Source organism: Leptinotarsa decemlineata, unplaced genomic scaffold, assembly GCF_025532065.1.
Source record: "Leptinotarsa decemlineata unplaced genomic scaffold, Ldec_3_MD MMD2_tig00002974_RagTag_RagTag, whole genome shotgun sequence".
NCBI classification, from domain to species: Eukaryota; Metazoa; Arthropoda; class Insecta; order Coleoptera; family Chrysomelidae; genus Leptinotarsa; species Leptinotarsa decemlineata.
This window is the reverse complement of record NW_027412578.1, coordinates 3,322,562-3,337,870: the sequence shown is the minus strand read 5'-3', so window position 1 is coordinate 3,337,870 and position 15,309 is coordinate 3,322,562. Positions and strand designations below refer to the sequence as shown.

At 38.4% G+C, this 15,309-nt stretch overlaps 1 protein-coding gene across 1 annotated transcript in view; it reads left to right on the top strand.

The window, feature by feature from the left end:
- Positions 1–15,309, top strand: part of mAChR-B (muscarinic acetylcholine receptor) — a 236,864-nt gene that overhangs the window by 93,593 nt on the left and 127,962 nt on the right. The gene's annotated exons all lie outside the window — the stretch shown is intronic.

Sequence of the window (15,309 nt, the reverse complement as noted above, 5' to 3'; positions counted from 1 at the left end):
AAATCGTCAGATTATATATTTTTTGTTATTTTGAATTGTTCCCTTCAAAATAAAAAAAAATTAGCTACGCCCGAGAATGTCGAAATGACGTAATTTTTTACAACTTTGCTGCCCTCCCCTTTCTTTACGTCATTCTTTCTCAAATTGTCAGATTACTGGAATATACAGTTTTTAGCATCTGACGCGCTCGAGAATTTCTGATAATCAATTTTTTTTCACTAATCTGATCCTTTATCCCTCACAGGCGACCTTATATATGGGGCTCATATTTAGTGGAGGTACTTAACCGGGTACAAGGTATCGCCCTGTATATTAATCTGCCGCGCTTTAGTAAATCCCGAAATCCCCGCTTGGGCTCCCTCCCCTATTAATACTTTTTAATTCATTACGCTACCTTAAGTTCGAAATGCTTTTTGACGATTTGTTTGTAGTTAGGGCCTTTTGTATTGCCCAAAAATTTCTCTATGACCTATTTGAAGGCAATTTACCCTTCTCTTTGAGGATTGGTCATGGTTGTGATGAATACTGGTTTAGCCATAAGCCTTCTAATATCTGGTCTAACGAAAACACCTTCCGTCAACTTAGACAGTGAGAGGCCTGGAAACTTTGATATTAGATATTTGAAGCAATTTCCATCTTTTGGAAGTGACTTAACAATCTGCACCGCACACTTGCCAACCGCAAAGTATAAATTTCAGGTTTTTATAAGTTTCTTCGATGGGTACGGAATGACCGACAGGAATGGAGGCATAGGAGCCGCCATTGTAAAACAGAAGTACTTTAAGGCTTCTTCTTGAAGCATCTTTGAAAATAGGCCACTATGCTAAGTCACATGGTCATATTGGTAAAATAAACCGACTCGTCCTTTTGGGCAAAGTAGGGTACAGGGCTTAGGGCGTTGTTTGTTTAGATTAGAAAGTAATGATAGGTATGGCCTGTATACATTCAAAACAGTAATAAAAATAAAGTTATACCAATTTATTTATGACTTCAAGTTGACAAAAAAAAACTTTTTTTGTAATGCAATTTTGCCTTTTGCAAAATAAGTTGAGGTTCTGGAATATCTTGAGTATTTTTTTAGTTTTTAGAACACCTAAATACATGGAGATCAGTTGGAAATATTCAGACAGTTTTTTTATTGCAAACTTGTGTAATTTCACCTGAGTATAAACTAACTAGCTATTCATACATTATTCGAGAAACTTTACAAATGAACTCATTCAAATGGATGTAATGGAATTATCTGACTGTTGGGTACTCGACTGGCTATTTACTGGAATCTTGCTAGTCTAAAATAACAAGTTATTAATTGCAATGAATACTTGTCTAATAAAATTTATAATGATATAGGTATTCCTCAAGACCCACATCTGTCAATCTTCGGAGTTCGGAAAATATTCAGTGCTAATCCCACACCTATGCCACTAGCAAAAACAAAAAAAAATGATTCAAAGGAAAATATGAATTCCGATGAATAGAAGGGGTGTATTACGTTTTCGAAAAATCACAAGTTATATTAAACTTTTTTGAAAAATTTGTACCTTGTTGTTAAAGTCTCAACTTTGAGGACATATGTTCGTACGGAGTTTTCTTCTCGAAATAAATTTGAAAATAACTTCCTTGAATACTGGTTTAATTTAAAAAATATCATGTTCCAACTGTGTTTCATAAAGGAATGTCTGGGTATCTTGGATTACTCACCTATCGTGTTGACTCAGTACACGATGTTGGAAAATTACTCATCAAAAAAGCTATTATTTAAGAACAGAACACAAGCACTACCGGAAAACCCTTAAGGCTCTTTAAGGGCAGTGCTTGTGCATGAGTAGCGATTCATATTGGATTTGAATCGCTGTCAGGAAGTTTATTTCATATAAACGCAGTTGTCCAGATGAAATAATTTTCAAATAGTGACCTTCGAGGTGTGAAATTTATCACTACCCCTACAATTTATTATTTTGCACCGAAATTGTATAATATACTGCCAAAAGAAACAACGGAAATTTCAAACTTCAAAATTTATAAAGCAAATATAAAAAAATTCATCACTACAAATGATACATTCATTATGAGTCTACTGAAAAACGCATCACTATAAGAAATGGTCGGTTTAATTCTCTGAACTAATTTTATAAGATATCTAATAACTGTAAGTTACTAAGTAACTATGCACCTTTGTTCTATCATCCTACTATATTTGTCTGATCACGTATCCATGTTGATAAAATAACCTAATATTCAAAACACAACAATTTATTTCACCAACTTTCTCTGCTTTTCATTTGTCTATCGTTTTTTCCTTCTTTTTAATTCGCAGTTGATTTTTAGTTTTTCTTTTCATTTTCACATCTTTAATGAAATAATTCACATGTCGTATAGCACCAATTATTATTGAAAGTATTCCGTGAAAAGGAAAATGGAAAGCACAACACAAGCCATAAGCGCTTAGTTTGCGAAACATTTTTCTTCGAACGGCTGAAATGATTCGTCTATTGAATATATATATTCTTTTTTTAACCGAAATAAACTGAAACTGAAACTGAGTTGAACTTCAAAACGATGAGCAACTACAGTCCGTCGCGTATTTCTGATATGTACCGCTCTACGTAAACTCAAATGTGCCAAATCACTTGAATACTTTCCGTGAAAGTATTTATGAAAGAGAGAAAAACCTCCAACGTTTCTTCGATGTTGCAGACTATCAAGGTTACAAGTGATGTTCGAGTCTCCAATCAGCTTCAGGGTATGCTTAGGGGCGGAGCTCTATACATGAGAACAATACTCCAAAGAAGTTATGATCTGAGCTTCATGAAGCATCAAAAGTTGCTGAGGTGTGTATAGTTTTCTGGTTCGGAACAGTGTTACAAGCGGAATGGGCTCATTTAACATTTTTTTCATTTCATTATTTGAAAGTTTGTGTTTCAAATAGTACATCTGCAATAAATCTGAAATTTCTCCCTCAAATTAATAGTTGAATGTGGTCAAGCTTGACGTCACATCAGTCGACTTGGCGACAAGGAAGTGCTGGCGGCGATGACAGCGATTCATAATCTCCAACTACAGGCCCGGTTGCCACCGCTCGAAGCTCGTTGCCTGGTGTGACGAATAAATGTATCGCGGGCGATCTTACATTTCCAATTGTTTTTGTTCAGTTTTTAATTGACATAAAAACCGGAAAATTTTGTGGGATACTTGGGAGATGATTTACTGGGTTCTCGTGACACTGAATTGAACCTGGTTTCTTTCACGCCAATTCGAAATCACCTCTTTTGGACATCTATCCTGGTGTTCATTTCAACCCCCAAGAAATTCATCGAAACAGAAAGCGGATTTGTCTGTCCTGATAATATTTTATCCGTTTCGGAGACATTTATCTTTTTGGATAAAATCGATGCCTGGATTTTCGTGGCATTGAATTGAACCTGGTTACTTTCACTGCAATTCAAAATCACTTCTAGATCCTGATTAAGATAAGCAACCTTCTGCTGCCGGTGAAGATATGCCTCCGTAGCCGATGTCCTGAAATCCAAATGGAATGACGAGGCAAGTATGCTGTCGTCAGCAAAGCAATATATTGGATTCTCAGTTTTTTCCAATAAATAGAGGATTGGAGATAATATGGATCCCTGGGGAACACCAGCGTTGATTCAGGAAGCTGCAGAGCCATACACAAAAATTATCCTATAAGCCATAGCATCGAAGTTTGGTCAGCAAACCCTCATGCAACACACGGTCAAAGACCATTCAAAACTTATTTGTGTGAGTTATAATGAACCTCGCGAATTTCCAGCGAAGTAAAATGTCTAATAGCTCCTCTCATAACAAAAAAGATGAACTTATAATTCAGAGAATTTCATTAATTTCATTAAATTGTACATCCCAAACATAAAACTATTTTGGGAATCGTCTAATATATTAGCGGTTCAAGAGTTAATATTACCTGTATCTGTACTTGCAGAATAACGACTTGCTACTCCATGACAACAGAAATAGCCGTAACTGCTGAATCATCCAAAATACAACAGTATATGCCTAGATTTGATGAAGTGTGTATTTTATTGTTTGGTGAAGGAGCACGATCGGTCTTGTATATTACCCAATTCCTCCGCCAGAAATTCAACTATAAGTGAATATTCGTGTGTTAATAATTACTCGTAAAAACAAAAGGAGGGATATATACGGACATTCATGGCACTATTTAAAATGAATAGTCTACAGTCTAGAAAATAATATAATAACATTTTTATCTTATTCGCCATATTGCATTTCGTAGAACGGTTCATTATCAATTCACAAAATATATATTATATAAACATCATGATACATTCTGCACAAACAACAAACCGAAACTGTTCAATGATGGCTCGAACGAATACATGTAACTGAAATCGAGTACAATACGACGCGATGTGTTCATGAATATAATATTACATAATATTCGCATCGACCGTGAGCTCGTTTGTTCTCATTAATAGGATTTCCATCGAAGCATAATGCCGAATAATGAATCATGAGTTCTGTAAACCGCGTGATAAATTGGCTTCGCGGGCCTCGGATAACCACAAAAAATATTCAAATGAGAATATAATTCACGTTTCATGGCGATACAAACTGCAAAGTTCCAACAAATCGATGATCAGTAAATAATGATCGATTGTGATGGTTGGTTGTTGAAAAACTCAATCACTAATTCGGTTTGAAATCATGAATATCTAACGAGATCAGGAAATCTGATAAAAACTGTGAGATTTAGCCTAAGCATCTCACAAAAAAAATTTGAAATTCTATAATAAATTGCCATGTCACATAAAACAACTCAGTTTCTACTGTTTCAAGCAAAAACTGAAGTCATTTTTTTTTGAATCACTGTGTTTATTCCACAGATGGATATATGTGCACATTAGGAATGACAAAGATAAAATTTTGGTTACAGAAAATCGAAAGTGTATAAATTATCATGTGGGTCATGTCCGATGTTTTATATAGGTCAAACTGGAAGAAAGTTAAAAGCCCGCATGAAAGAACATATAAATAGTTTCCAGAATGGAAAAATGAACTCCACATATGTCACTCCTTTAATCATGTAGGGACATGAGTTCAATCATGAATTCAAGCGCCCTTCCCCCCCATTTCCAGAAGAAAGTTATAAAACTCAATTGTTGGAGAGTGTGGAAATAAGCAAATTTAAAAACTCCCAATATCTTGTGAACAATCAAACTGAACTGGATAATTCGCCATTATTGAATCTGTTTATTCGCAGGTAAGAAAAGTTAAGTATAATTACGGTCTTTTCTTAAATTTTATTTATTCATATAGTAAATGAATTTATACCTGACCTTTTCAGAAGTAGATTATTATTGAAGCTTGAGAAAGCTATTGTATAGCGATACACGTGTCGCGGTTTTTGTAAAACCCTTTAGAGTGAAAATCTGGATTCCATCCAGAAGAAAGCCATCCGCCTGATTGGAGATAGAACTTGCAACCTTGATTGTCTGGAACATCGAAAATAGGTTGGATATTTGTCTCTCTTTCATAGATACTTTCACGGCAGGTGTTCAAACGACATAGGCAGATTCGATTCCACCAAGAGTGGTACATATCAGAAATATGCGACGGACTTTGGATACTCATCGTTTTGAGGTTCAGCTCAGTACATTTCGAACTTCACTGTTCAAGAAATCTTCCATTTGGAGAACTGCGTTTATGTAGAATAAACTTTTCCAAATGAATTCAATCGTGTATTGTTTCTCACAACATCAATTTTTTGACAATATTTCCATAGTTGACGTCATATTGAATTTGGAGAAAGTGGCTCCTATGGCGCCATTTTGTTTTATCGTTGAAAAGTGAATTTTGCATTTTATCAAACGATCTTGAAAATAAACTGGGTTCATTTCCGATTAAACGAAACAGACTTCAATTTGTTTTCGAATTAGAAATATCAGCTACAACGTCCGTTCCGAACTTCAAATTTCTTACCCCAGACACAAAATAATGCCGCCGTAACAATGATTTGCTTGTCACTCGGTATATGCAATGATTCCCTATCCTATTTCTTATGCTATAATATGATGAGGAAAGACTCATCATGCTCGACGAAATTTACTAAATCGAATGATCAGATTAGCAAATTTCGATTATTTTCGAAAATCTTTGGATCAATCAAAATTTCTTCCTTTTTTAAACGTCATTTGAACGGGCACAGAGAATATACTTGGGAATGTAATAATCATGTTTTTCCAAAAATAATTCTTGCCGAATTCCCTTGCATTGAGACTGAAAATCAATCAAAAACTCCTCTTTCTTTCGTGTAATTCGATGTTCATATGAAAATAGTTGTTCCGAAAGGGTATTCTTTCTTTCACTTCGTATCTGAAAGAAACTATGTTCTACATATCAATATAAAAAGTTTTCAGTGTAGTTATTTCCCTTGTTTTTTCTTTGGAGTTTCCTACATTGTTTGATCAATGATGCAGAAATAGAAAACCCAGAAGATTTTTCCATTTTTATACTCATTTACACACGCTTCACCAGTAAAATATATTATTATTTTTTATTTATTTATTCATTTGAAAATAGGAAATCCTAATATAAATTCAAGTCCAAAAAGGTAAAAATAGTATTTAAAAAATATTAAAATAATATAAAAATTCTTCTAACAATTGTCACCTCACAAACCACAAGAGGGGACTAAATCATCTGTCGGTAACAAATAAGACAGATGGGTATCCGCGGCTAAGCTAAACAGTGGAGACGGGAGTGGGTTAAACAACTTAGCAAATTTCAAATAGATCTTAATGGGCGCCAGGTAAATTTAATCCTCCAGATACCCTAAGTAACTCACAATATCAATAACTTACCAATTAATATTGGAAATAAAAGATAAAAATCCCCAATATGATTTATTCAGTAATCCTAACTTACATGGATTAACCAACAACGCTTCTAAGACAACAATGCAATATTCACACTACTACGCGATGTTCAAATGTCCATACAAGAGCGCGGTGTATCTAACCACGAATTCAATCAGCCATAAATTACGGTAGTAACGACGCTCAAAAAAAAACTACAATACGTCGAGTAAAACTACCACGAAAATTGAGTAGGTGAAATCGTAAATACTAGTATCGGATGGTAAGACAAACTCGTTTGCGTCGCGTGAGCTCAGGCGTAGGCGCATCGGTGTCAATCAGCAATCGTGAAAGGAAGAATATACCTCAATTTCCGTTTCACAAATATCTATGTCAATCAGGTATCAATAACAAACTCTTAATCAATAAACGATAAACAAACACTATATCAACAGGTATCAATAAACATAAGGGCAACAATTATTCAAATATCTCAGTATATCACAAATATTCAATTAAATCAATTATAACTTGCGTGCTCCTTTTGGGCCACCCGGTATATGGTGTTAGGCTACCCTGTAGTATGGCGGAGATGGATCACCCTGTAGCACCGGAGATGGATCACCCTGTAGCACCACCAAGATAGATCACCCTGTAGCACCGGTGGATCACCCTGTAGTACGGCGGAGATGGATCACCCTGTAGCACCACCAAGATAGATCACCCTGTAGGGCACGACAAGCTGGACCAGTAATGGATCACCAAATAAGATCCAGAAAGAAAATAAAGGAAAACAGGAACCCTTGACGAAGACAAAAAAAAAGCAGGAAGAAAAGCAGGAAGAAAAAAAGCAGGAAGAAAAACAGGAAGAAAAAAAAAGCAGGAAGAAAAACACAGGAAGAAAATTCTCAATCAGAATCAGATGAAACAAGGTGATATTCAACCCCCATTCAATAGGACTATTTGACTAATCAATACCCCTGGTATATTTTCATCAAGCAAAGTAGCAAGATAACAAGAGTATATTTTTGGGTGCCCTGTATAACCATATGATCCGTAAAAATCAAGAAAATTGAATGAGTGTTGAAACCTCTCTTCAATACTAATATTCCATTGAGATATAACGATGGAACCAGAAATTACTAAAATCATTTAAAACACATTTAATGGTAAAATTCTTACCCTGGCCAAGGGGTTTTCTATACGATTCTTCGTGTGCGGTGTTCTGCACGGAAGTCCTGCTGGGACTTGATGAGTGACTGAGGGCCTTCTGTTTCTTATGAATCTAGAGACGAGAAACGAAGGTTGTAGAATTGAAGAAGTGATATCATAGCTAAGATCACATGAGAGATGCGACAGTGATTCAGACATACCTAATTTCGGAAATCCTTCCACCTGGCACGAGTTCGGTATCCACCACAAATCCTCAAAAGAGCTTAAGTTTCCGACTGCAAATATCCACACCAAAATGACCAATCAGTCTTCCACTATACAATCCTGACTTGTAGAAATAATCCCCGTGAAGGATGGCACAAATACAACCAAATATATCCTACAATCAGTCTGATGATACCCTTTGAACTCCGAACCAAGCTCACCGAAGGCTAACTTCCAAATACTAAGAGAATGCCACATCTGACAGCTAACCAGTTGTTGCCACAGTGCATCCAATCTACACTACAAGCACCAAGGGGGCGCTGTGCACAACATCATAAATCTAACAATTCCTCCACAGCCACTTGATACATCATCAACAAGTCCATGACCCATCAAAACTCCTTCTCAAAGCAATGCAACCCTAAAACAACCCTTGACAACTTGAGTAACCGATCAATCCCTCACCCGTGAACAACTGTAGAACTAGTTCGGTGTAGTTCGTCGGAACGACACTACGAAAGTTCGGCGGATGTCAACCAACAGCTGTCTCTTAACCTTGTATATTAGAATGTTTACAAAAGTATTCACTCCAACCTATTTTCAACTATTTACCATTCCTTATTCATGCGATGGAATAGTAACATACAAGGTAAGTCGCCACATCCTTCCCTTTCAGTACAAATATTAGAGCATTCGTATTATGCAGAATATTTACCGAAAATATCAAACAGTATTCAGAAACCAGAGCTAACTAATATTGTTTTTCAGGCGATATGGCTCTAATATGTAGTAATCCTTCTGGAAGTGATGAATAACAATCTATGCAAGAAATATTCTCGGAAAGGTATAGGGAATAAGGCAGACAACGGCTGAAAAAAAATGATAGGTGAAGAAAACTGAGAAACAAACAATAACAACTATTTCAACCTAGCGAGGAATTTCGGATCTCCAACGTCGATTGGCAATAGGAGAATGCGTAAGTACTGGTCAAAGCAGTTAGTCAGGGAGCATACATTTATTCTTATACATTTCAGGTATGGTTTTCTATGGAACGGAAGATTCCCATTACTATGATGTTAAATGAATAAAATGAACTTGTAACTGAATTACATTGTTAATATCCTCTGAATAAAGATCTTAAAAGGTAAGGTAGTGGTTTTGAAAGGTCACATAAGAGCAGTTTGATCTAGTGCTAAATTGAAACGTAACAACTTCTTTGAAAATGTAGGTCGGGCACACTGACAAACCAGATGTGTCTCTAGCTGTGACGAAAAGTTCGTCATCAATAAATGACAATTCTGTCGATTCCATAGTAAATAAACGAACAATATCTACAATATTTACAAGTAAATTTAGACCGTTACAATTCCCCCCTTGCCTCAAGAAAATTTACTAGCGTAAATTTTCATCAGCGCTAGCTGACTTTAGGTCTTTCGCATTCCATATCCCCTTATAATTACCGTCTTCATCTCTTAATTCATATGTCCACGGGGATACCCTTTTTTTAATATAAAAAGGCCCGACAAATCTTGGCGCTAGCTTAGCACTAAAATATTTGTCCGCCTCTGATACCACAAAATTCTTCCTCCAAACGGGTTGATTTGGCCAAAATTCTTCACTCCTTCTTCGAAGGTTATAAGTTTTTTCATTCTTTCGAGCAGCCACATCTAACCTTTTCCTTATTTCCTCAAAGAGTTTTCTAAATCCTTCAGGCCTCGAATCTTCAGCAGGTTCACTATCAACCAATAGATTTTTCCTCCGAGAGATCTCCTCTCCGCACAAAACCATTGAGCGGCCGAAATTCACGAAATATGGAGTGTGGTTAGTCGTCTCATGTCGAGCCGTTCTCAAGGCGCATGATAGCTTGGGTAAGTTGAAATCCCAGGTCCTGTGATTATCGGACACATACATAGCCAACATTGACTTCAATGTTCTGTTCACTCGTTCAGTCGGGTTTGCCTGAGGATGATAATGGGCATTATACCTAATTTTCACCTTATATTCTTCCACGAGTTTTCTCATCTGTCGAGATCGGTATTGCGGCCCATTATCGCACAAAAGAATTCGGGGAACTCCATATACCAGAAAAACTTCCTCTTCGATCTTCCTTACGATGATTTCTGCTGTTGACGATCTTAGCGGAAAGACTAATGAAAACTTGCTAAAGTAATCTGTTACGACTAAGATAAATTTATTGCCTTTTGTAGATCTAGGTAAGGGTCCCATGATATCACTGGCGATCATTTCCCATGGCCGGGTCACTTTCGGTTGTGGAGTCATTAGTCCATTTGGTCCTCTGAGGTCGGGTTTATAGGCGGAACAAGTGGAACAATTTCGAACAAACTTCGACACGTCAGATTTCATCTTTGGCCAATAATGCCTTTCCCTGATACGATGGTAGGTTTTGAATATTCCTTGATGTCCTGAGGTCGGGTCTGTATGAGCTTCAATAAGAATTTTCTTCCGATCCGCTTTTGGTACAACTAACTTCCAAACGTCGGTTTGGTCTTCTAATTCCACGTAACACGGTTTGACGTACTTGTAGAGTGATCCCTGAGAGAATCTCCAATTGGGGTATTTTTCGGGTTGTAAACTCACTCGATCTTTCACGCGCAGGTACCACTTGTCCAAAATCTCTTCTTTCATCTGCTGGTTGATGGCATCAATGACTGGGACCGATCGAGAAAGGGTGTCAGGAACGATGTGATCCTTCCCTTTCCTGTGAACAATTTTGAAGTCATATTGCTGCATGCGGACTGCCCATCTTGCCAGTCGTCCTGATGGATCTTTCAAATTCTGTAACCAGACCAAGGAATAGTGATCGGTTATTACGGTGAACGGAATAGCTTCTAAATAAGGTCGCAGTTTTTCAATCGCCCACAGCACGGCCAAGCATTCCCTTTCTGTAGTAGAAAAATTGCGCTCTTGTTTCGTCAATGATCTACTCAAATAGCAAATTACTACGTCCTCATCCTCGCGAGTCTGAGTGAGAACAGCGCCAATTCCAAATGCCGAGGCGTCTGTTTGCAGAACAAATGGGAGGGAATAATCCGGACAGCTCAAGACTGGTGCTGATATAAGACGTTCCTTCATCTTCTGAAAAGCGATATCGCAAGTTTCGGTCCAATCAAACTTTCTACCCTTTTTCAGCAGCGATGTGAGTGGAGAAACGATGGATGCAAACTCAGGTATGAATCTCCTGTACCAGGAAAAAGTACCCACCAGTCTCCTGACATCTTTTACCGATTCTGGTCTAGGAAGCTGCAACATAGCCTTGACTTTATCGGGGTCGACATGCAATCCATTTCTATCTACAACGTATCCCAAATACTTCATTTCTGGCCTACAAAATTGACACTTTTCGAAGCTAACAGTGAGATTTGCTTCTCTCAATCTGCGGAAAACTTCATCAAGAATTGTCAGATGTTTCTCCAGAGTTTGGGTAACGATCACTACATCATCCAAATAGACGAAGACGTGTGGTTCTAGTTCAGGTCCTAGGACGGTATCGATCAACCTCTGCCACGTTGCTGGTGAATTATGTAATCCGAACGGCATCCTTTTAAATTGGAACAAACCACGCCCAGGAACGGTAAACGCTGTATACGGTCTCGACTTTTCCGCCACAGGAACTTGCCAATACGCAGACTTGATATCAAGAGAGGATAAATAATGTGCATTTTTCAATTTATCGAGCGTGTGGGAAACATATGGGAGAGGGTAGCTGTCTCGTTCCGTTACCGAATTTAGTTTTCTGTAATCAACGCAAAAGCGGTAGCTCCCATCTTTCTTCTTAACGAGAAGAACCGGTGACGACCAGCCACTATTCGACTTCTCGATAATATCGTTCTTCAACATCTCTGTTAGTTCTCGATCAATATGTTGTTGAATAATAGGCGACACTGGATAATAACGCTGCTTGATGGGTGGTGAGTTGGTCACGATGACATGTTCAGCTAGATTCGTACAGCCTAAATTATTCCCCATGAGCTCCTTGTTCTTCTCTACTACAGCGTTTAGTCGGGCCTCTTCCAATGGTGATAAAACTGTTTGTCCTCGAAGATGGTCCAATGCGTTCAGATAGCAAATTTCCTCAGAAAATTTCCACTCGTTGTGCCTCAGATTCGGAACCACTCCCATTGCTCTCCAGAAATTCGTTCCCAAAATTAAGTGATGAGGGACATCAGGAACCACTAAAACTCGAATTAATTTCAGCTTGCCTCTTAAACAAAATGGCACTTCACATTCTCCTATACTTTCACATACTTGACCATTGGCAACAGTGCAACTAATTCTCTTTGCTGAATTCAAATGTACCAAATCTTTTACGATTTGCCAACCTGGGTGTCCCAAGATAGTGGCTGAGGCACCTGAGTCTAATAACCCCAGTAAACTACGCCCCAAGACTTCGACTTTGAGGTAGGGTCTCTCATCGTTTTCGGCGTGATCCAGAATATAATCAAGGATTGGTTGAATAGCAGTCGCCGAGTGCAATTTGCGAGCGCCTTCCCCTCGACGATTCAAAGGCGTCGCTTGTCGTTTCCCGACACGGAGCAGTTTGGACAATTACGAACGGTATACCCTTTTCTCTTACATCTGTAGCATTCCAGTTGCTTCGGTAGAGCACATCCTATAGCACGATGTCCGGGTTGATCGCATCGGAAACATACTATCTCCTTCGACTGATTGTTCGACGGAATTCGTGCCGTTGCTATCTCTAAGGCATTCAATTCCTTGGTGACCTCTACGAAAGCCAAATCCTTCTCTATCACGTTGCCACGACGTGCTGATGGTTCTACGTAGCTATTGATTATGTCCCTTCTGGCTTCCATTCTTCGACATACCGAGCGAAGTTCTGAAATGGTTGTGGGTAAGGGTTCACGTAATCTGTCTTGGTAAAAGGGATGTAAATTCTTCATAACTATGTTCAGCTTAGCTTCCTCTGTCATTGGGCAACCTAGGCGGCTGAAGTAGCTTGACATCACTGCAAGATAAACTCCGATGGTTTCTGAGTGGTGTTGAGTCCTTTTCTGCAATTCTTCGAACAATGCGTCAGAATGATTGGCAGAGAGATATTCTTCTCGAAACTCTTCCACTAGTTCTTCCCAGGTCGATACTCGATTCCGACAATCTTTATAAAATTGATACGCCTTGTCAGCAAAAAGGTCCACACCTGAGTCCAACAAAACAGCGTTGGGGACATGTCGCGCTAGTCTCAACTCCTCTATTCCCTCGAAAAATGCTGTCACCGACATTCCTTTACCATCTCCAGAAAACTTCTTCAGATTCCATTTATAAGGCGGAATCATTTTACTGGTTGAGTATGGGTCAAAGACTGGATCTTCCGTCAGAGACGATCGAGCAACTGCTCCTAAGTTAGCATGGAATGATTGCGCTCCCAATCTGCTTTCTAATTGATTTAGTGCAACCGGCACACGCTTCGTATCACTTCTCTTGCTGCTGTCAACTTTATGTGAAAATTCGTCCATCAACGACAGAGCCAAACCCAGGAGTTCGGATTTCCGGGTTTCTTTGTCCTTATCCTTATCTGGGTCCATATTGTCTATACGATTCAACACATGTGCTAGCTTGGTCTGAAGTTTCATTGCCCCGCTACTCGTTCCAGAATCGGTTATGTCATCAATCAGCCTTCTGATATCATCTAGTTTCCCTCTGATTGCAGCCTCATCTTCCTCGAAAGTGAATGGATATGAAGGATATCGAAGACTCTCGCCGTACCTTTCCATCTGCATTACTTGAACCAAACGATGTCTCATTTCCTCACAAGTGCCAGTTGCTACGCCCCGATATGCTAATTCATAGGTCAGTTCGTCTTTATCAAGACGATTTATTACCAGTCTTCTTGCCATAACGCTATTCTACTAGAGTGGTATCAATTAAAAAAAATATTTATATTTTTCCAAAGTTTCCAAAAGTCACCTACTAAAGCCAAAACGCAAAAAAAAAAACCTTCTTTTAAGGGCCCCACGTTGGGCGCCAAAATGTCACCTCACAAACCACAAGAGGGGACTAAATCATCTGTCGGTAACAAATAAGACAGATGGGTATCCGCGGCTAAGCTAAACAGTGGAGACGGGAGTGGGTTAAACAACTTAGCAAATTTCAAATAGATCTTAATGGGCGCCAGGTAAATTTAATCCTCCAGATACCCTAAGTAACTCACAATATCAATAACTTACCAATTAATATTGGAAATAAAAGATAAAAATCCCCAATATGATTTATTCAGTAATCCTAACTTACATGGATTAACCAACAACGCTTCTAAGACAACAATGCAATATTCACACTACTACGCGATGTTCAAATGTCCATACAAGAGCGCGGTGTATCTAACCACGAATTCAATCAGCCATAAATTACGGTAGTAACGACGCTCAAAAAAAAAACTACAATACGTCGAGTAAAACTACCACGAAAATTGAGTAGGTGAAATCGTAAATACTAGTATCGGATGGTAAGACAAACTCGTTTGCGTCGCGTGAGCTCAGGCGTAGGCGCATCGGTGTCAATCAGCAATCGTGAAAGGAAGAATATACCTCAATTTCCGTTTCACAAATATCTATGTCAATCAGGTATCAATAACAAACTCTTAATCAATAAACGATAAACAAACACTATATCAACAGGTATCAATAAACATAAGGGCAACAATTATTCAAATATCTCAGTATATCACAAATATTCAATTAAATCAATTATAACTTGCGTGCTCCTTTTGGGCCACCCGGTATATGGTGTTAGGCTACCCTGTAGTATGGCGGAGATGGATCACCCTGTAGCACCGGAGATGGATCACCCTGTAGCACCACCAAGATAGATCACCCTGTAGCACCGGTGGATCACCCTGTAGTACGGCGGAGATGGATCACCCTGTAGCACCACCAAGATAGATCACCCTGTAGGGCACGACAAGCTGGACCAGTAATGGATCACCAAATAAGATCCAGAAAGAAAATAAAGGAAAACAGGAACCCTTGACGAAGACAAAAAAAAAGCAGGAAGAAAAGCAGGAAGAAAAAAAGCAGGAAGAAAAACAGGAAGAAAAAAAAAGCAG